This window comes from Rhea americana, unplaced genomic scaffold, assembly GCF_003343005.1.
Source record: "Rhea americana isolate MKP2758 unplaced genomic scaffold, rheAme1 scaffold_26, whole genome shotgun sequence".
Taxonomy (NCBI): Eukaryota; Metazoa; Chordata; class Aves; order Rheiformes; family Rheidae; genus Rhea; species Rhea americana.
Genome location: NW_028186379.1, coordinates 4,573,797 through 4,596,927, shown reverse-complemented (window position 1 = coordinate 4,596,927; position 23,131 = coordinate 4,573,797). Strand labels below are relative to the sequence as shown.

Below are 23,131 nucleotides of genomic sequence, written 5' to 3'. Positions count from 1 at the left end.
TGGGACAACAAGAGCTGACCAGGCCGGTTTCAAAGCATGGGAATTCCTTGGGTCAGGGATTTTACTTTTGGCATTTACGATTCAGCAGCTAAAGGGAGTTCCAGGTGGATGCAGAGAGGGCTGAAGGAGAATACATTTTACAGCAAAATACAATGCACCAGAAATGTATCATGGCCCATTTAAACAGAGAAGTACTTAAGATTGGATACTACCATAACAACCKCACCTGAACTCTGTGTTGATCCTCTTTTGAGGGGAAGGCTGGCCTATATGAATTCCCAAGGTCTCTTCCAATCTGAATGTTAGTGCATACAGCCAAATCCTCACAGGTTCTCAATTTCTTAAGCGCCTCAAGGTGTCACTGCCCTTTCCCAGGCACAGCATGCGGCAGGATTCTATAACCAATTAGCAGATGCTTTTTCTTACTTTCAGAAGATCCAGAGTTGCTTCCCAGAGGCAATAAAAAATTTGGGGAGGTGTCATCCCAGCTCCAAAACCTTGGCTGTGATCAGCCCTGAAGTGGCTCAAAATTTTACCTGTGCAAAGACTCTAGGTTATACAGGTCCAGCCTAGAGAAGATGCAGGAATTCGGGTCACAAGACTGCATGGACTACCTAGCTCTACCATGAGGTTTCTGGGACAACCCTGCTGGCAGACAGCCAACCTTAATTACCACTTTGAGATGCCTTTTAGAATGAGTTGGTAACTTTTTTTTAAGGGCTGAAGCAGGATTTTGAGGCTTAGCCCACAAAGACCTAAAGTACAGAAGGCATCTTGTCACTGAGGATACTTTGACRGGAATGTTATTCTCTCAGAAGCATGAGGCCCCAGCTAGGAGCAGTTCTACTTCACAGAGCATTCATACATGTGGTACAGCTGGCAGTTTAATAGATATTCTTCTTAAACATTCAAAAACCAACCCAAAGGGTAAAGAGTTTATGTGGCTAATTGAGAGTCAGACAGTGATGCTGCTGCCCACTCAGAAGACTCCCATGTGTCTGAGATTACTCTCTTACAAACCTATATGAAAATTACACTCCAGAGAGAGGATTGTTTCAATTTCCATGCCAGAGCCATAGATAGAAGGGATCTGGCTAAYTGAATAGTAGAAATTTAATTGCCAGAGTTGCATCAGGTCTGAAGCAAGTTATTGCAGTTATTGTCCTTCTTAGTTTATGGAAGAGGCACATAAAACAAGTAGGGGTTGGATAAAAAATGATTTTGTTTTATGCTGGACCCACAGAAAAATGGTACAGAAGGCAGGAGAGTTGTGATTGGGCCTTCTGGTAGGACCACGTGCCAGGGATGCAGCAACTTATGACTCCTGTGGCAACCTATCCAGAACAGCCACCTAACAACACAGTTACTAAAGAAGAGCAACAATAGAATGACTTCTGGTAGGAACTAAAATGGAAGAATGCGATCTCATACCCTTTTTGGTATTGTCCATTATGCTACTGAAGTGGGCATGCCACTCCTTCATCTAACCAAAGCTTATCACATCATGCATGAAGTTCAACTACGAGACTGTAAGAGAARTTACAGCTATGGCTAATTGCATGATCTGAACAAAAAGGAAATGCACTGCACACAAAAAAGACCTATAGAAAGTGATCAGCATACACCACAGAAAGCATATGAAATCAGATTGGAGAGAACAAAACCCTCTGATCCATCACCAGGCTGGCCAAGCATTAGGAAAGTAAAGCACTAAGGTCATGCAGTGATATCACACACAGTGCTACGATCCAGTTCATTTGCACAGCCAAGGATCAGTTAAAAAAAATTCAATCATCATCTCATAACAATCTGGTATGCATCAAAATATAGGAAACAACCAAAAGTATACAAAAGACAGGCCACTGGATTACAGCTACCTCCTGGTGCAAACAAATCGTGCCTTCTGCTCTTCATTCAATCACCTTAAATTGGATTCTGTATACAGCCACTGAGTCAGGTGGTGCAAGCCCTTCATTCAAACACTGGAGAGTTTGCATTGAATACATGGGGATATACATTGTGTAAGGCTAAAAATGAATTGCACCTGCCATTCAGTCTCAGATTTCTGTGGCTTTGTCATCTTTTCGTTTGTACCAAGATCAACTATGCAACTTCAAGTGCATCAACAACATAGCAAAGACAGGGAATTGTTGCTTTCCACTGACAGAGAATAGCTAGAGGCAGCCCTCAGCACATGAGAGGAGAAAGAATTCCCAAACAGCASATAATTGAAGAAGTTGTCTTTTTTGTTACAAATACAATGTTTTTGTTACAAATACAAATGCCAAAAATAGTAATATTTCCCCTACATACATGTGATAGTTCTGAACTTTACAGCATGCCTTAAAACACCCTCACACAGAAAACAGATATGAAAATATTGTTAAATAATCATTTTCATTATCATACTAGGCTGCCAAAAATCATTCTCTTGGCAATGCAACAAGAAAATGACATAAGGCTAATAATCTAGCAAAATCACATTTAGCAACCAGCTTAAGCTCTTCTTTCCTCTAATAAGAGGTTCAGATTATGATTAGAATGCCTACAAATATGATACTGACTTAACATACTATCTGTTCATAACACACAAATGCCTATGCACTAAAGCATAAGTTCAAAAAATAGTCTAACAAACTGGAGAAAAAACATTTGAAGTATACCTAAGGGAGCCAAAACCAAATATTCGATACCAACCAATTTTTGAATACTGTAAAGACCTAAAGATGAGCAAGTATTTTGTGACATCTCGAAGACAGGAATGACAGCAGTCCCTTTCCTTTCTCCTTTCCTTCTCCAAACTTTTTAAGTCTATTCTCAGTACTTATAAATTATCAACCATTTTCAAGAACCTGTGTCTTCTTCTGATGTGTCTTATGGGGCTTCTCATATGACACAGAAGGGTCATATAGACTAATTATATAGATTATTAAAATAATCAACTAAAATCACTAGAGCCAACACAATTTTGCTTCTTATCTCATCTACATGTGGAACTTGACAATTATAATGGAGTCAAACTATTTGCCTTCAGTAATCACCTTTCCCCCTCTTGCACAAACTGGTCAAACATAACCTGCTTACACAGTATTAGCAGTATACATCAGAGCTTTAGAGATATCAACTCTGACCAAGAATCAGCTACAGACTTCAAAGGTAGTGAAAAGCTTTTCCTGTCTCTCTGTACACCTTGAAGTACACATGTAAAGAGATTTTACAAAGTTCTGTTTCAAACAAACATTCAGGTAAGCACCTCGCATTTAGGAAGAATAGACAGTGCCTTTTACACCCATTAAGCTACAACATTTTATGGGACTGGAGAAGGTCAGAAAGCCTTTTTCTCTCATGTCAGAGCATGCTCTCTGTGAGGCAAGCAAAACATGGTGGATATCTCAAGTTATGAGTAAATCCATGCTATATTTAAACTGCTACTACCTGTTAACTGTTCTATCACCAGGTAGCAGAGCCACTTTTAGAGCTATGAAGTCACATTTACTCCCTGTAGGAAGACTTAACGCAAAGGAATGCGTTGATGAACAACAAAGATATTGTATGTATCAAAACATTTATATATTTGCTTCCTCCATTTTTTTAGTACTGTTATAATAAACTCAGTCAATCGTTACTCTTAAAACTTGTYCAACTGCTGCAGTAAGCAATCAAGTTTCTAGTTCATTTTTTCCAATCTTATTAGCAGTCCTCCCCAGAGTGCCCACAGCTGCTGTGCCCTTGCTCATTCAGTGGAAGGCTACACACAAACATTGATCAATTCAACAACCTAAGCTCCGACCTACCGGTAGCTAGCAAGAATATCATCACAAAAAACTGGTGAACCGTACACCTGGAATTTTAACATGGTGAAAAAGACCAGCACCAGGACAACTGCRTAGTAAGCACAGGGAAAAAATAAATCTACTAGTATTACCTGACAGTAAGCAACCTCAGCAATAACTGTAGGAATGGGAACTAATTGTCAAGGGGAGGTTTTACAGCTAAAACAAAGCAGGAAGAAATAAAAGAGTAGCTTCACAGCATGTACACATCCAGTAACACACAGAAGAACCTGTACAACTAAGAGCATGCACCAGGTCCTGGAGGTTCCCTGCTGGAGACAAAGATAAAAATACAGTAAATATATGAATGAACAAGCATTGCTCTAGACCCCAGAGAAGACCGATACAGAGGTTCACAGATGATATTGAAATCAATGCAAGAAGATGAATAAGGATATTTTATTACTAGCAATGTAAATTAAGAGCAAAAGAGCAAGTTTACATACTTGGAATCAGAGAGATTTCACTAGGTCAAGAAATCTTTCTAAAGTGTAAGAGTATAACACAAGTTGTGTTTGCACATTCATCTTTATTTACCTTGTTCTCTCCCTACCCAGAAAAGKGGTGGGCAATGGACAAATTCAACCACAAAGATGTCAATCCAGGCACCCAGAATAAAAGTTTAACATAGAGAATTAATCAGATAAGGACATTTTTCATGTGTCTTCACGCTTGTAAAACCAGCCAGTATTTTGGTCTCTACCATAATACTGTCCAGAAAAAAGCAACTGTTTTATATTGCAGTTACTGTTACAGGAGGAAAAAAAAACAGATTAAAAAAAAATTCTAAAGGAATTGTAAGCATCCAGTTAGCATGAGATAGCYTACATTATATAACACAGACGCAGTATCAATGCCCACTGTCCCAAAAGAAAAATGCATATGCTATTTGAACATTTCGTATAAAACGTGGGATCAGGGAAAAGATTCTATGGATATTAGTGTGTCTTGGAAAATAGCAGGCACTTAAAATAATAGACAGATTTGCTATATGATAGCTTCTGTCTTTTTTTATGCATTCCCTCTAATATACTGTCCATACATTAAGGCTCTAACATCAGTGTAAAAAGAGATATAATTTATACATAGAGATAGCTAACTTCCTGCTAGGCATTTACATGAACTTTTGTGCAGATGCAGTTACAACTTGTAAGAGCTTGGATATCACATTGAGAAAGCTAAGTGAAGTAATGTCTTGAAGAGAAAGAACAAGCACAAGTGAGAAAGTGTTTGAGCAGGTACACTAGCTACCATGTATGCACATGCTTATGTGCTGCACTGTATCCTCCAAAGTAAAGCATTCTCCTCAAATATTCTGCTCAAATTTGTCCAGTTATTTTTCCTATACCTGAGCATATTAAGATACTAGCTGTTTAAAAAGCAGGGTACAGCACCTGAATTTTTCTGACTATTTAAAGTTAGTAGGATTCTCTAAATACAAGCATGGGGCTTTGTTCTTCGTATTTCAGTTCTACAAACAGGAACTGTTTTTGTTACACTGAAGTACATCTACATATCCCCCCTTTGTTCTCTTTCTACCTTCTTCCAATGAGTTAATCCATGTTCCCTTCATAAATACAGTTCTCTGTTACTCAATAGCAAGGCTCAAGCTGCATAGCATATACTCCTTTCTTCGAAGAGTCTGAAAGCTCTGAAAACCTGCTGAAGAACTGTGCATTCGCAATTACTAACATATGAAACTTARGAGTATGCAAATCAGAATTAGCTGCCTGAGCTTTCTTTCCAACCACATCGTATTGTGCAGGCTTTTCTTTCCTTTTTTTTTTTTAATTAAAAAATTAATAATAATAAAAAAAATGACAAAAACTGAGTAGTGAGAAAAAACTATTTTAATTAGTATTTTCCAGTAAGGAATGCAACAGGTGCTAAGAGCTGAAGGAAAACCACATCTGCTCCATGGAGATAGCAGGCCCTGCCTGATCAGATTTTATATTACATATTTTGCACATACACAGATTACTTAGAATTTGAGGAATGCAGCCAATACCACTGAGAGACTATAAAAATATATGGAATCCAAGGTCTTTCTTGTAGCATGGATTTGGAATGCCTGCATTGCTCACACAATGTTACGGTAGTAGTAGCTCCTAAACTATTGTCAATATGATTAAATCCAGTAGCATTTTCACTCCTAGCTGGAAAACTACAAGGTTTACATGTCACACTGAGACTTGAATCCTCTTAGTTCTGCATACAAGATAGAAGCTCATTTGCCCACTTAACTTGACCAAGAAGGTGGAAAGATAAGAATTAACACTGTTTTCTGAAGGGATTAGAAAGGGATAACAATTGAAATTGGGCCAGGCCTCTTCCTGGGTTTATAGAAGTTTGAATRTCCAAGGATGTTTGTGAGCAAATGATGTGTGAATAATGGCTGCTATGTTTGCCTACAGAGTCACTGTACTACCAGTCTCTGACTGATGGCTTTGTGAAAACCTCTGGGGTACATGAAGGGARAAAGACAGTATATCTAAAACAAAATTCTATTCTCTCTTGTTCAGCAGGGTAGGGCAGTAAAGAGTCTCTTATTTGTAATGTAACTAGCCACATTCCTTCAATTACATTGTAACAAGTTTGAGGGAATAGCCACATTTATATGCACCACACAGATAATGCACTTGAAATGCTTTGAGACTGATATGAATAGGAACTATTCTTCTCTTTAATTAGCATTTTTGCCAGATGAACACTGCGAAGTACCATGCTGTGGAATTCTATTACAAGTTCAAATAGATATACAACTTATTGCCAGAATATATTCTGAAATCTAAAGATTTCATTTTGGATGTATCATTTRTTTTGTCTACTTGAATGAAAATAATGTAATCAAAGTAATTCTCTGTATAAGAAGAAAAACAGTATGCTGCACAAACCCTGAAAAGTCATACATAAAATTCATCTGAATTCTTAGGCAGCTGCCTGATGTTCTCTGAATGGTGACTAATATTCTAAATATCAACCACCAAAAAAGGAAATGCATTAGTATACTTCCAAAAAGATAGCTTATCATAAAAATATCCAGAATTCTTGTAAGTCAAGCAGTTGACCTTACCCCAGATCACTGCAAAGAGTCACAGGTTACTGTAAGACAGTTTCCAAACCTATTTCTGCAAAACTTCACCTCCAGCTCCAGTAAGTAGGAAAATTATGCATTTAGAAACACAGCAAAGACATTGGTTATAATGCTTTAGTGTTAGTGTTCTCGTATTACCAGTGGAATTGCCAATTAAATAGAAAGATACTATGGATTAAGAAAAAAAAAAATACAAAAACATTGGCTTGTTTCCTAGCAACAGCTCAGCTAAAATTGCTTAACATTTCTACTCAATCAAATGTAAATTTGACTATGTTATCCCTTAAATGTTGATTATAACAGCTCTTTTCAAATGCAAATTCAGTGTGTAAAGTGAATGTAAACGTTGACAAAGCTAATACAGCTAATACGGAAAATCTCCTGATTAACATCATTTGCATGTACACAGCAACATTATTATAAACCTCCTAAAGACAGAAGGAGATGGAAATTGGATACAGAATCACCTTCTTCACCATCTCCTCCCTTCCCACCCTGTTTAAGATCAAAACAGACAAAAGCAGCCCCTTGGACTGCACACAAGATTCCAAGCTAAAACAGTCTAAAAGTGCAAAGTACTGGCTATATCTTAATATAATATCTTGTTTTGTTGGCAAAATACAATCCTTAAAGTGAAAAATTTAGTTTTATTTCTCACCCACAGAACTTGCTGATTGTAGGAAACACACACAGCACAGCGGAGACTGTAAAGCTTATAGTACCACATAGCCACTTGCATAGCCACTTGCAAGTTTTCCTGCCTCTTTCAGTTGCACATTTAGCATGGAGAAAATCAAATGGGGGGGGAGGGGGGAATGAATATACATCACYCCCTCTTTAATTCCCGACGTTTGTTCTTTGCAATGTTAACAAACTATGGGATTCAAACACATCTGTCAGGTATGCATTCACTCAGCACCAGATTATTTTTGCATAATACAAATAGGAAACGCTTCAACAGAAATGTTAAAGTATTTCTTCTTGTTGCAGTATTATGCAACAAGGGTATTAAAATGCATTATTTTACAGTATTCACAGTACATTAGGCAAATTTACTGCATTTAACTGCAAGTCAAAAAAAGCTGAGAATAGCTGTGTACTGTAGCACAAAGTGCACAGAACTAACACCTTCAGTTGAGAGTATTTGCTAGTAGAAAACACCTCTCCCTTGTTAATTGCCTCAAAAAGGACACCAGGCTCAAACACAAGATTCAGATTTACAAAAGTTACCTAGGCTTATATTGGCAATAGGGTGAGATTTTATTTTTCATACTGATGCAAGCATAGCAACTCCCTGGCTCACTGCCATGCACCCACTACTCCAGCACATTTACACCCCAAGGATGTGTGTGGCATCAGCTACATCAGGGCAAAATAAATAACCTAGCATACATCAGCCATCTTCTACTGTTTATGGTGCCATGTTCAAGGAAAGCAGGAATACTCTCTTCCTCCACCAATTATATTTTAAATTTAGTTATCACAAGCCTGCTAAGGATTATCTTCTCTATCCCAGATTACAGCTGTTACTTTCAATATTTTAAAGAGGACATAATCCCCTCCTTCTACAGCCCCAGGTGGCAAACATTAGCTGTGTCAGATCCTGAATGCTTAGGTAGAAGAGTTAAGAAATAGCGCAACTCAACAAAAGACCATTGAGAAGGAAAAGTCTGTAAAAATGTTTATGTCCATATTAAACACAAATCATCCCTTTCTCAAAAAGCCAATTCCACTTCAAAACTATGGTCTGGGACAGAGCCAGAAGTGAGCTTTGGGATGGATGAAAAGCTGGGAAGGGAGGGAAACCCAGGATGACACATGCAACAATACTCTATCCTCTCTTGCCAACTCCTGCCTGCTCCCCCACTGCTAACGAATGTCTCACATTTCCAGACAACTATTAGCCAGAATCCAGTTTCAGAGATAAAGCCTGTGTCAGGAGAAACCCCCTGCTTAGACTTGAGCAGGTCTCCTTTAGCCAAACCTGAAGCAGCAGAAGGTCTGGACTTTACTTCACCGATCCCTTATCCTCATGTTATACATTTGCTGCTCCATCCAAAACCAGTTTCTGGTAGGAGAAATAAAGACAGCAATGCAGATTTTTCATGCCAAAATCCCTCCACATCGTCTATTTTGTTTTTGTTTGAAGAATTTCCAGAGATCCTTCTATTGTATAATATACACAGGGAAAACTAATACTATTCTGCCCTTAAAATATGTATTTAGAAGTGACCTTTACTCCTAAGTCTGAAATCAAAGGTCACAGTGGGGTCCAACAATTTGCTACATTAAGAAAGTAACAGTATTTGACCATACAATGCTAGAATTAAACACGCAGCAAAATACTCTTTGATCTTATGACCTTTGACCTTATGACCTTCTGACTGGACGCTTCACAGCCTTATTTTTTTCCAAACTAAGCTTCTTAGCTGGAAACTTGCATAAAACATTACAAGCCATTTTTCCAATTATAGCCAACAAAATTGAAGACAATAAATTCTCATCTGAGGGATTCTCATYTGAGACACATTACTGAATATTTGTTTTGCCATTAAATATGTCATGTATATGTACATGATATGAAAGCTCTGCGTTGAAAGACAATCAGCGTGCAACTTAGCAGCTAATGTRGCAGTAATGATCAGGTGATTGTACTCTCACCTCAAGATCACAATGCAATAGGACACTAGCTCATACCCACTAGTGACTGAAAGGGATAAGGCAGTAGTTGTTGAACCAGYAGGAAACTAAAGTAAGTTACCCATATGCAGCATACAAAGTTCCTGGAAAAAAAAWGGATTTAGAAATAACATGAGAAACATTTGTTACAGAATAGAATAAAACTACGTAAACAAAACACAGGCAAGACATTTAGTTTACCCTGTAAACTAAATATGGAACATCACTGCTAAGAAAAAGTTCCAAAGATTTGAATCAACTGAAACTTAAAATGGACAGAAAGTATTTGCTCACAAAGTAGAAAAGCAGGCAGTGAATTAATGAGCAACCATTACTTATGCACATAGACCTTATTCTTAGAAATATTCTCATAGGAATTAATTTAGCCTTAGGCAAGGTGCTGCCAGGACTCCTAAAAAYTGAGACTGCATTTATTCAAATGGCMTGATGCACCAGCCTGCTTGGTTTAGAGCAAATGACAGCCCTTAAATTAGCTAGTGGCACAGCTTTTAAGGGAAAGGTTTTATTCTGATTAAGAGACACTTGAAGTCCATAACTGTATACAGAACTGCTTCTCACATATGTTCAGTTCCAGCATTCAATTCAATATACTTATAACAATGACATGTCAAAGTCTACTTGAAACAGATTTTATTAGTACTTGTTCCATTTCAAGACCAGAGCACACCAAGTTAAATGTTCCTCCTTGAGTTTCATGTGTGGAAGAGAACAGTGAAAAAAGTAATAAACTAGACACTGAAATAGTCTAATATAGACTAGTGAAACAGTGAAATAGGAAAGAAAAAAAGAGGAAAATTATAAAGAGAAAGAAGACTGGTCAAATTTAGATAGGAAAATTGAAGATCTGTAAACATCATAGGAATTTGGTTTTTAACACTTACTATTCTTAACAGAAAGCTATAACATAATTTGTTTTAAAATAGAAGCCAAAACCTTTATGAACAGTATTTTCATTTACAATTGCCTGCGCTCTTCGATGATCCAGAAGATCTCATTCACTCCTATGCTGAATAGGAAAGAGATAAAGGCAAAAAAAAGGTTAAAAATAGAATAAAACAAAATAGCCTAATGGGAGAAGAGTAGCCAAGTGTGTGTGAGTGGGGGGGGAGGTGGACTGCAGGAATAAAACAAAACARACCACTGCAAGTAATAATGAGAGTTCCTAACTCCCCTAGCAAATTACATGAGAAAGTGTTTCACTTGTAATCAGCTACAGCCATGAGAATCAGAACAAAAATCTGATTCCATTTGCAAGRTATTTTTTATCAAAGTAACATACCTCCCACTTTAGCCTTCTAATACTGAAGGCACCGTTTACCTTAACGTGTCCTAGAACAAAAACATCTTCTGGTCTTTGCATATTAACATTCATGTGAAGTAACTCACATGGGTTGAGGAGAGGCAGAGATGGAGTTTTTATAAACTTAGTTATAAGCACCACACGCAATTTTTACATGACCCTGGCAAGTACCTTAGTATTTACTTGCAGACAAAGCTTCTCTCCAGATTTTAAAACACCTGTGAATGAATGYGCTGCTTGAGGACAGCCTGATGATCTGGAAATACTGTCCTGCACCATGATGTATAAGACCTCAGGGAGTCACCATTCATGTTCTCCACACAAGGCAGGAGCGTCGGGGGAAAAGGCAGAACAGAAAATAAACACGAGCAGTCTGCATGGTAGTGTTGGACTCCACAAGAAGGCCTTAGGCCAGACCACAATATGGTTTTGATTCATAGAAAAAGAAACTATAGTATATTCATAGCCTACAATTCCTGCATAGCTTCTTTTACAGGCATCAGTTTCTCTATATAAGCTGCATCTGATTCAAGAATAAATAGTTTCCATAAGCATCTTAAAATTAACCTAGTATCACACACACACTTCTCTCCAGATACCTTATAACCGGCATTACAATAGTACTATGTACAGGTACTTAAGCAATTTTAAAGAAAAATAATCACAACACAGGCTGCCCCAYGTCTGAGAAAGGCAACTGCAGGACAAACATGCTAAAAGGCGATATGTATGTGGCAAGCCACATTCGTCTGGAGGCAAGTTGCTCATCAGCACACACTTTGATTCTTGGTGGCTTCACAACRTAATATGACTTCTTGAATGAAAACCAATCATTCAGGAATCTTGCTATTCTGTATTAAAAGAACTAGCTAGTCTGTTCTTACCAGCAAATGTTTTAAGTGGCAAATATGATCCCTTACCCCAGCTTCACAAAGACTTCATTTACTTGAATTCCCAACATTTTTAAAGCACAGAGAGGATGCATGACGTGTGAAAAATAAAATTAAAACAAAATAAAAGCAGGAGGAGGGGTTGCTAACTGCAGGAAAGAGCAGTCCTTTTACAGTCTCAGCCTACTAACTACTTACATTTAATCCATCTTTTTTTTTTCATCCAGTTTCTCTCTTTCCACAAAAGCAAGCTGGCTCATTTTTATCGTCCAAAACAAAGTCAAATACAACTCCACTTTATTAAGAAAAGAGAGAAAGAAAAGTGCTCTATCAACAGTTAAAACTATTAGTAGAGTCAAAAACAGCACTCTGTCACTGATCAAGATTCCATCTCTYCCTTACTTTTTTAGAGCTATTTTTATCATGTTCTTCTGGTCCAAGCACATTCAATTGGAGCTCAGTCCCATCACTTAATGGGAGAAAAGAACAGTGCAGAGGGAGAGGTGAAGGCAGTTTCTGCTTTCTGATCTCTGTCCCACCGTCATTCCTGTGCCCAGAACTATCATCCCCTCAAAACTGTGCATCCCTGCCTYGAACACATCCCTGCCCACCCTGCCAAGCCTGATGAGCTTTATTGATTACATATTATATTCTGCTGCTCTTCACAGCACTAATGTGCTCTACTCTCTCCTCCTAGGAAGATTTTTGTTTTTTGTAAGCCAGATTTGGTCACTTCTAATATCCACCTTACAGCAGCTTCTAATTATCAGGATACATAGTAAGAAGTCCCTGCACTATCAYCAAAATCTGGAGCTACAAATAAGAAGGTATGAAAGAGGCTTTAAGTCATGCTATGAAGTCAGACAACGTGTAGTGAAGTTGTTCAACATTTGCGTCATCGAAAGCTTTAAGCAAATAAACTTAAGAATGGGAAAGATAAWATATATATATATATATATAAATAGAAAACTCAAAAGAAAGCCAGAAATAAATATAGTAACAAATAAAAATAACAAGTCCTTGAACACTTAATAAACCTTGGACTCAGAAATGGTCTCACAGACATTACTCTGAAATGAAAGCTCACAGACAAAACACAAAGTCTAGAAATTAAAATAGTTGGCTGCTGGGATAAATATTTATGGCTCACCTCACCTGCCCACATATTTTGACCATTTAAGATTTTGCCCTTCACAACCATTTGTGCAGAGATAGCTATCAAAGCCTCAGTAGCACTATTTGTGTGATACAGAAAAAAAAAGTTGTGAAAGAGTATAGTTACYGTAAACACCTTTAAAAAGTAAAATAGTTATCTACTTCTCTAAAGTAAAATCCATTCTGAATTCTATGACCTCCCCTCCTTGAAAGGGAAATTAGATTTACATTTCTTACCCAAAACAAAGTATGTAACATTTGTACATAGGCAAAGAAAACATAAGTGGGGTGTGCATGCGTGTGCATGTATGTGTGTGTATATATGTGTATATATACTTACCTACACCTATATATATATATATATATATATATACACACATACACACACATGCATGTGTATGTGTATTCATATACATGTTTTTTGCACAGGTTCAGTTATGAGTCTTTACCTCCTTATGTGCTCACTGGGATTTTTTCAGCAGAGAAGTTATCCATGCACAATCCAAAATGCCAGGGGTCTTCTAAAGACTTTTGCTTTCAGAGGTGCAAAATACTCTTTATTTCCTAGCTGCATCATCTGTCCTATCCACACCTCTTTGGCATCTCAGAAGTACTGTAACTCCAAGAAGACCCAGTCTTATTGCCGGTCAATAACTGGTCTCATCTSCCATCAGTTAGCTCTTTTACTCATTGGTTAGCCAAGCTAGATAATCCTTGTAGTAACTTCTAAACGGAAAAGAGGCATTGCCAAAAATTAATGTTTATTATTACAGTCAATCAATTTAACTATAGTTCTACTATTGTACTAACCAATACTTTCCTTGCTAAATTGCAAGGCATGTTTACTTTTTTACTGAGGAAGAAAAATATTTTCATTCACAACTAGGCATTTTCTTCTTCCTCCCACCATATCAAGGTGAAATCTCGTAATTCAGAACAACAAATAAAATAGCATTTTCACTTCTGCATTGACATGGCCAGATGCAGGAAAGTCCAGGATGACTATTTTCACCAGTTTTGTTATCAGTTGAAAGACCTGGCAAAAAAGAAAAAAGGGGGGGGGGAAGATGTCGCAGAGCTCAGACAACAAACTAACCAACTTCACACCCGAAACACAACACTGGACAATGACAACAACAGTCTGCATTTGGTATTTTATTGTCTAGGAATAAGGAGATCAGATGGCAAAACAAATGCAAATCTTTTAAAAACTCAGGCCTACTAATGCTRTGTAGACAAAAAGTAGCTTGGATCTTCTTATTTCCATTTGCTTTGCAAAGAGCTTTCTTATTTCCCTCACGCCACTGGACAGACTCTACAACATAATGTTGGTTCACAGATATGCAAAGTTAAAAATATGCAATTTGATCAACRGCACAGAAACAAGGGCAGAACTCTAAATCCTTTATTCAAATCAACTAACATTAAAGCTAGCTCCAGAGAAGAAATTATGGAAGTTGGATACAATGCAGGAACTCCAAATCTACAGGGAAGTCATCTTTGGCATATTTACACAAATATTGGAGAGGCACTGAAAAGTAAAATTTAATCTCAGACCCCTTTGTATTTAAAAACAGCTACAAAGTGCAAGTGCTGATAACCCAAGTTCAGGAAAACAAGGAGCACTGCTTTCATTTTTCCATATCCAGTTCAAGACAGTAGTATTAAGTTGACACCACAACAAGTACATAACAGTAGGAAAAGACTGCACTTACCTGAAATCATTATTCCTCATCAAAAGGCCTTCATATAAACGGCATCCTCAAAATTGAGACTGTTAAAAATCAGCCCACCACATACAGGCACTCACTCAGCATGAGACCCACAGGGCACAACACACRCAGGAACTTACTCATTCTCAGGAAATGCCCACTAACAAACCTCAATTTCAAGCCCTAAACAAACATAAGAATACCACAAGCCACTATACCTTTATCTGTTTAAGCAACTGCTTAAACTGTGCCCATCACTGTGGTTATCTGAGTACTTTATACAACTAACAAAATAAGCACCTATCTCTTTTCCCTGTTCAGCTTCTACCCAGATATCAGCTAAAAAGCCTGCATCTCTCCAAGCCAGCAACTATGTTATTCAAGTCATTCTCAGAAGAGATCCAACCATCAATGGTGGTTGTCTTTCATAATACAACATATCACAAGCAATGGAAATGAGATTATGGCTAAACTAGTTTCCACCACATCAACATGTTCATCAGATAACTAGTAAAAATAATGATCAGAAAAAAAAAATATGTAAGTGATGTAATCATCTTAAATCTGTTCTACAGCATGGAAACCACTTCTGTGCTCTCCCCTGAGCTATCTCCATGAACAACATCTAGGAAAGAAAGATGAAGCACCAGACAAAACTACATCTCATTACCACATCTTTTATTTCCCCAAATGATTTAGTTGGAAGAACTTCCAAGCTTGAGTTATCTGCCAGTATAAGCACTACAGGACTTCCAGGTAACAATCGGCTTTGCTTAACTAAAATTCTGTATGCCAGTTTTAAAAGGCAGTCAGTACTGCAGAAGACACTGCAAAAGATTGTCAGTTTTCAGGGAATGAATAGCTCAGTGCTTCCTAATCATTAGCCCCTCTAGAAAAGTATCTTGCTGGTTATGCAAGAACTAGGATAAATCCCCCCAAATCACTAGTTTGCCCTTCCCAGTGTTTTTAAAATAATAATAATAATAATAAAAAACCACACACACACCTCATACTAAGGGTACCTATGGATGCATGACAGTCAAAATAATACAAAATATCACACAGTCTAGCAGTTTGCTGAACTGGAGACAACAAATAGTGAACACATTTCACTGTCAGCCATCATGTAATGTTTTGTGACATATAATACAGACCAAACAGTGCATAAGTCATTTGAACATATGCTTAACTAAAAGCAGCAGGATTTTGTTCTGTACTCATGCTACTTAGGTTATGCAAAACATTTTAAAAATCTGACTTGTACTTCTTAACTGGAGTGACTAAAAGAACTCTTCCACATGCTTAAGCCAAGGCAAGATTATTTGCTGGCTGTTTTGTTTGTAGGAATCCTTTTTCAAATCCTGCTGCATAGCCATCCAGTCACAGTATCAACTAGCAGAGAACAAAGAGACAAAAGGATGGTGAGACTTCATCTTCAAGTTGATAAGGGTCAGCAACAACACAGCTGTCTCTCAGTATAAGACAACTGCAAAGCAAGGATATCAACAGAGAAAGCAAAACAGGCAAAAACTAAACCACAGGAAGTTCTGCCCGAACGTGAGGAGGAATTTCTTCACTGTGAGAGTGACAGAGCACTGGAACAGGTGGCCCAGAGAGCTTGTAGAGTCTCCTTCTCCGGAGATATTCAAAGCCTGCTTGGATGCAACCCTGTCTAACATGCTTTAGGTGACCCTCCTTGAGCAAGGGGGTTGGACTAGATAATCTCCAGAGATCCCTTCTAACCTTACCCATTCTGTAAAAGCAGACCCTCTTTGCCAGTCTGTAAGACACCTTGGGCTCAAAATACACATAAAACATAGAGCAGTTTAACTTATTGCATTGTACTGTACGGGGAATAGCCAATTTTCTGTCTCAAATACCTGTGAAATGGAAACCGTCTTTACATTCTGCTTTTACTGAAAAGTCTAAAACAAACAAACAAATATTCCCTCTTGCTTTTCTGAATGCTTGTCATTATTCTACTACTGTATTCTACAAACCTCTGTCATCCAGGAGCTGTGATTGCTTAACTCCTGATCAAAGGTAGGAAGTTGCAACAGATTCACTGTGATAAAAATYAGTGTTCAAGTTAGAAGATGCAAAAGCATGGTCTCAAAATTAACTGCAGAGTGGCTGTCAGAAAAGCAAAAAAGTCTGTTTTACCAAGCCACCTACCCATGAAACAAAGTAGAAAGTAAATGAACTGTAGTCCAAACAAGGGCTGTTATGATCTTAGAAAAAGATCTATTCTGGAGAGGAACCACTGTGAAAAAAGCAGTTCTGCTGTAACAGTAAGACTGTTTTTTGTATTACAATTACAATACAGTAATWGTTTGTTTAGGGGAGGTGGGCAACCAACAGCCCAACTTTTAACAGACCGCAGAACTCCAGAATTGCCAGAGGAACTGACTCCAAACAGGATAGCTTTAAAGCTGACCTTAAGAGAAAGTCTACTGTATTCTTGGAAGAAWAGGAAGAGGATATGTCATTAAGATTGCTTACTCCTTCACCAGGATTGCTTTAGAATAGACAGTCAGTAGCTTTCTGTTCACACTGAAAACCAGTTGCATGAACCCTACCCTTCAGACTGAACATTCAGGCTTTCAGTATGCTGAGTAGTAAGGCCAAGCAAAAGYGTCAGGTATGTAGAGTTCTGCTTCAGAAAGATTACTTCCTTMCGTGTTTTCAATGTCCAGGTCACTATCTAGATCAAACTCTTKAAGAGCAACATTAAATAAGTTAAAAAATAGCACCAAGACAAGCCACTTGCAGAGGAGAGAGATTCAAAATACTGAAAGGAACTTAGGCAGCTTGAAAATGAAGCTAGCTAAAATAACCTTGAGCTGAGCCAATGTGAGGAGATCTTTTGGCCCAGGCAYACATAGACTAGAACTCTCTAGTACAGAGCTGCCCATCAAGAGCTAAACATGGCCTGAGCAGTTTTTCTTGTATGTCCAGTGACTGACAGCTACAGAATTTATACTTGCCCTCCTTCTATCACTCTAGTCAGAGCCTAACAGATTAAAAAAAAAATGGCAAGGAATGACTGGAGTTGAATATTCCTAGTTTAAGAAACAAGGCTAGGAGAGGAACAAGAGAGATCATCATCATAAAGGACTRTGTTCTACATGTCAACATAAACAAGAGAAAAAATATTTTAATTTCATTGTCTCCTCAAAATGTATGTTGTTTTTTCAGTTATGAAAGGATAACTACTTCTACATAACCGTCTTCCCAAAATGTAGGTACCAAAAGTCTTTCTTTTTACCTCTGTAGTTTACTATCTTGTGTCAATCTGCCAGCAACAAATTAAATATGTGGGCTCTTTCTAACAAGATCTCTTCAGTTCTAACTTTTTATCCTAACTACTTGCATCTATAAAGGCTTCTAAAAGAGAAATTTAGTTTATCTTCCATTAGAATTAATATTTTTAAATTGCACATGCAAGAAGATCAGCATGAATTATTGTCCCGAACTACTGATATAACAAGTCTAATACAGTGCAATGACTCCACAATAACGTTTGCATTATTATACCACATAAGTCTAACAGTACATTCTAGAAAGCTGTATACTCCATTCCATAGCATGGCATTATAACCTCTAGTGTTGTGTGGCTAAACAAATACTAACATGGCTTAAATAAATACTAATATGGTTTAAACACTTTTGTACACCTGCTATTACAGAACACACATTATCAAAATTGCATGTTTGGAYTCAGTCTTGAAATCACGAGATACCAAGTATCTTTATCAGCTACTTACACTATTGCAGGCAAAACACTTTCCAATACTATTTTGTTTTTGGGGGGCACAGGAGGAGATTTAGTTTTCAAATGCAAATCCTACTGCTCCCCCTTAAGCAGTGGAAGGCACACTCCATTTCCTGGATATTTTAATATCCTATTAAGCAATGCTGTTGGGGGCAGGCTTAGCTCAGTTGGTTAGAGCGTGGTGCTGCTAATGCCAAGGTCATGGGTTCAATCCCCATATGGGCTATACTGAGGGTTGGACTAGATGATCTCCAGAGGTCCCTTCCAACCTTACCATKCGATGATTYTATGAAGATGCATTGTGCTGTTTGCAAGAACAGCAGGAGTCACTAGCTATGTATGCAGTACATTTCAAGTCAATGGAAAAATGTAGGGTGATACTACTACAGAGATTGACTTTTTAAAAAAATAATTTAGGTTGTCATCATAGAAAAAATACTATCAAATCACACAGTACCTCTCCAGAACATTTAATTAAGCTTATAAATTTATGACCATTTTTATTATACCTGTTTCAATACTTCAAATGCATTTTAGGCCACAAGYACAGTTCAGACAAAGCAAAAGCAGATACAGAATTTCTCCCTCTTCTCTCTTTTATAAAGATTTCAAACTTGGTGAGAAGGGGGTCATTCTGGACAGAATGGCAAAAGAAGAACAAAATAGTTACACACAGGTAATTAACCCTTCAGATATCTCCCTAAGACAGAACAAAAATTTCAACTGCTGTTAAGCATTGCTGCTGAAGACAAAGCACGAAGATTGGCATAGCTATAATGCCTGCAGTTCCCATCCATGGTAGCATACATATAGTTCAGAACTGCTTAGTGAACTTACAGGATTTTCTGAGATAAAAGAAACTGCAAAATTACCAGTGCTAGGATTGCATGRGAAGAGTCTGATAGTGCAGCTATAAAATATCTCTGAAGCATGGCAAGTACTTACAGGGWGCCTGGGAAGACTCCCAAGCACATAGGGATTTCCCAAAAACCCCTCCTGAAACAGAAGTGTGTACAAAAAAATCCACATTACATAGCATCTTCCCACTCTCCTCAAACCACATTACTACTTTGTCTTGTATCTTCTCAGGAATACAAAGGTTATGACTACACTTCAGGGCCCTAGACCATCCTAGTCCCTCCCTGGAAAACTACGCAACCACACAATTTATTTTAAATACTTTATAGTTTTTCTTCTCCAAGCGTCATAGTAGTTCCAAGCAATTTTCAGCTATTTTCTTGCTGTCAATGAAGCTACCAACAGTCTCCACCCTTCCACATCCATGGTACTCTCTAATGTAACAACCCTAGGCTTGAGAGYAAAAGCAACATACTCCTGAGCCTGCCTCTCACTATCACAGCTCTGGAGATTTTTTGTTTGTTTTTTAACCACCCCCTTCCCCCACTCCACAAATCCATCTTTTTCATATTAGCAAACTCATTCAATGAGTCAGGAAGTTCTTCTTGCAATAAGACTACACAAATCTGTAAGGAAAGCAGTTATTTGGGGGGTTTTCTTTATAACTCCACAGCATTTACTTACGTTTGTCCTCCTCCATCCTATGTGCAGAAAGTGTTCAGATAATGAAGACATGAAACAACAAGCTAAGGAAGCTGCAACACTTCTCCAACAGACAGCTAAAAAAAAGATATGTAAACTTTGAGRGTCTCTGTACAATTTGTCATCAAATCTACCTAGATCAAGGTCAATACTTTGATTTGAACACCAAAGCAAACAGGAAGTAAAGGCAGATCTCAGTAATTTAGTATGCACTTTCCACCTGCAAGTAGGCAAACAGCCGAATTCTGTATGAAGCCTTTAAACAAATTTTCAAAAGGTCACTCCCATCTCACACACATACATTGCAGAGTCTGACAAAGATACAAAGAATGATTACACCAAAAAGAAATGACTGAAATAACTGGTATTCAGTGAACACAACAGGTCTATCTACTACAATATGAGACTGAGTTCATATTTGTGTACCCATGCTGATCTCAGATAACAATGAAATTGGATGTCCCGTGTCTGAAATGTACTCTCTCCCAATTTCTGTGTTACCGTTTTACCAGCGTAATTACTGAAAAGGAAGACGACAACCACATTACTGAAAAAATAAGTGATACTCTACATTGTTTCCAGAGCACACTCAAATATGCAGCAATTCTATTTTTATTCAAAGAATATTTACTACTGTTAAAATATGTTGGAAAAATATATTTCCAGAAAGAATGGAAATTTTTGCRGACTAGTCAAGTTTGACAAAGTAGTCTTGGGGAAAAAAGAGGGGAGAGGGGAATCTCAAAGTGTCCAAGTATTTCCTAAAAAAAAATATTTTGTTGGAACAGTTTCAGCATCTCAAAATGAAAGTGATCAACTTCTCATAAAAAACTCTTAAACCCCTGGAAGCTGGCCTATATAATATTCAGTGAAACCACTATCATTTAAAGTCAGATTAAATGTTTCAAAAATGATCTAAAATTAAATTCTAATCTTTTTGGTAATACAGAACTGACATGCTCAGCTTTAAAAACCTACTCCATTTTTTTGCACTTTTTCCAATAACCTGAAACATGTATTTCCTACATTTCTACATTGCTACATCTCTACATTTCTGCATCTCCACTTGATCCTTCATAACAGAAGATGAAATATTAAAAAATACAACTAACACCTGAATTCAGGTCAATAATTTAAGACAACATAATTCATTAAGAAATTAATTCAGTACCTTGTAGTAGTAACATACTTGATTCTGGACACTTATCAGAGATACAGACAGTACCGCAATATCATCAGAATCTTTGGTCAAGAACTCCATTTCCATTGTTTAACACGGCACAAAATTAAGTAGTGACTTCCGGAGAAGTGTGAATGCAAAATGCAAAAAAAAAAAAAAATAAAATAACGCCAAAGAAAAGCATTAAACCATGTAATAACTGGAATATTTCTTCTATTCTACAGTTTAGAATATTACCCAAACCTCTCGGAATTAAAAAACAACAACAAAACCCAGCATAATATAGCACATATACCCCACAAAGTATTTGCAAAGACTCATAATAGAGAGGGACACAGAACAAGACGAATCAGTTGTTTAATTTTAATTGTTAAATTATTCATGGAGACAGACCCTTAGAACTACAGACTTTTTTTTGGTTAAATATAGCTGATTCACCCAATCTATTCTTTAATTACCAGTACTTCAAACTGACACTGCAGTTTTAGTATCTCTCTTTCCCAAAATGTATAGCATAGTTATTTCCTTAGATTTTTAATTACCCACCCAAATTTTGAATTACTGAGTGTTTACTAAGCAACATTAATTGTCACAGAAACATAGCTTACTCRATAAAAAGATATATTAAAAATAGTACATTCAGGAGCAACATAAAAATACAGTGAAAGCAATAGGTCTCCAGCGACATTTGTTTCGCATAAAAGTACTCTGTAACTTGACACAAAACAGCTCTGATTACTTGTTTGTATTTGTTTTACATTATATGGAGGAAGGAATGATAGATAAGATTGTCTCCAGATAAGAGAGGTATCTTTTTCATCTGTAACAGCATCACCTCTTCCTCAAATTATTTGTTAGAAACATCCTGGCCTTTTTACATTCCACATGAAAAGACAAAACAGACAAAGATAATTTGACTGGTAGCCACCTGATTATTTTACATTTCTCAAAAGGACTGTAGCTTAGCTACAAAAAACATTTTCTCATGCCCCGAAGAGTAGGCATGATAATCACTATAAATTTTCTCCCAAAGGTAAGCATGTCCTACACAAGTGAAGCATAACACAACAGCTACAAGTTACCTGATTTTTCTTCAATTCATTTCTTTCTCTGACCCAGCTTTATTTAGATCCATTATTGTGCAAGAAAATCACTGCACACTCTAGGTATTTAGCCCTGCATCAGGCCTGAGCCAAAGCCACTCAAGCAGACAGAGGAAAAGATACCAATTGACTATGAGGCCTTCAATCTTAAAAAGTAAAAGTCAGAGCTAGCAGTAGGTTACAGATGTTTGTTTTCAGACCTTTCTTCCTATAGGATATATACAATACAAACTTCAAGCCATTAAAACATTTATGTCTTAGCCCCTCAATGTCAATGGCAACATCAGAACAAGAACATATTTTACTTCACAGAAGTATCAGAAATCATGTTTTATTTAAAAAGACAATTCCATTTACCTCCACATGATTAATATAATCTAAACTTTGTTAAAAATATTACATTTTTATCATATTCGCACTCAAATCCAAAGAGCAAAGGAAATCAGACTTGGAATTGGAAAAGAATCCAAAAACCTGCTCTGCTCAAGATTATACATAGGAAAAAACAGTGCTGATACAAACTGTTAGTCAAAAAAACAGTCTACTTAAGATAGAAAAAATTCCTGAAATAGAACAGCCTTTCTCACCACACCAACTTGCAAAGGGAATAAGCAACATCCTTGGAACATAAACCCTTTCATATCACTGTGAAAGGGATTTTCCATAAATAACAAAAACCACAACTGTTGAAATACTGGACAGAGGATGAATTTAAGACAAACACAGCCATAACAAGGTTTCTGYAGTTGCTTTCCATGAACAATAACTACCATTACTGCTGAGGTACATACACACATAATTGTTCATTTATTTTGCAAGGTCACACGTT

At 37.3% G+C, this 23,131-nt stretch overlaps 1 non-coding gene across 1 annotated transcript; it reads left to right on the top strand.

Moving 5' to 3' along the window:
* Positions 1-18,614: 18,614 nt before the first annotated feature.
* On the top strand, positions 18,615-18,685 carry TRNAS-GCU (transfer RNA serine (anticodon GCU)). Its single transcript has one exon. It is a non-coding gene; the product is annotated as a tRNA-Ser (tRNA).
* The last annotated feature ends 4,446 nt before the right edge of the window (positions 18,686-23,131 follow it).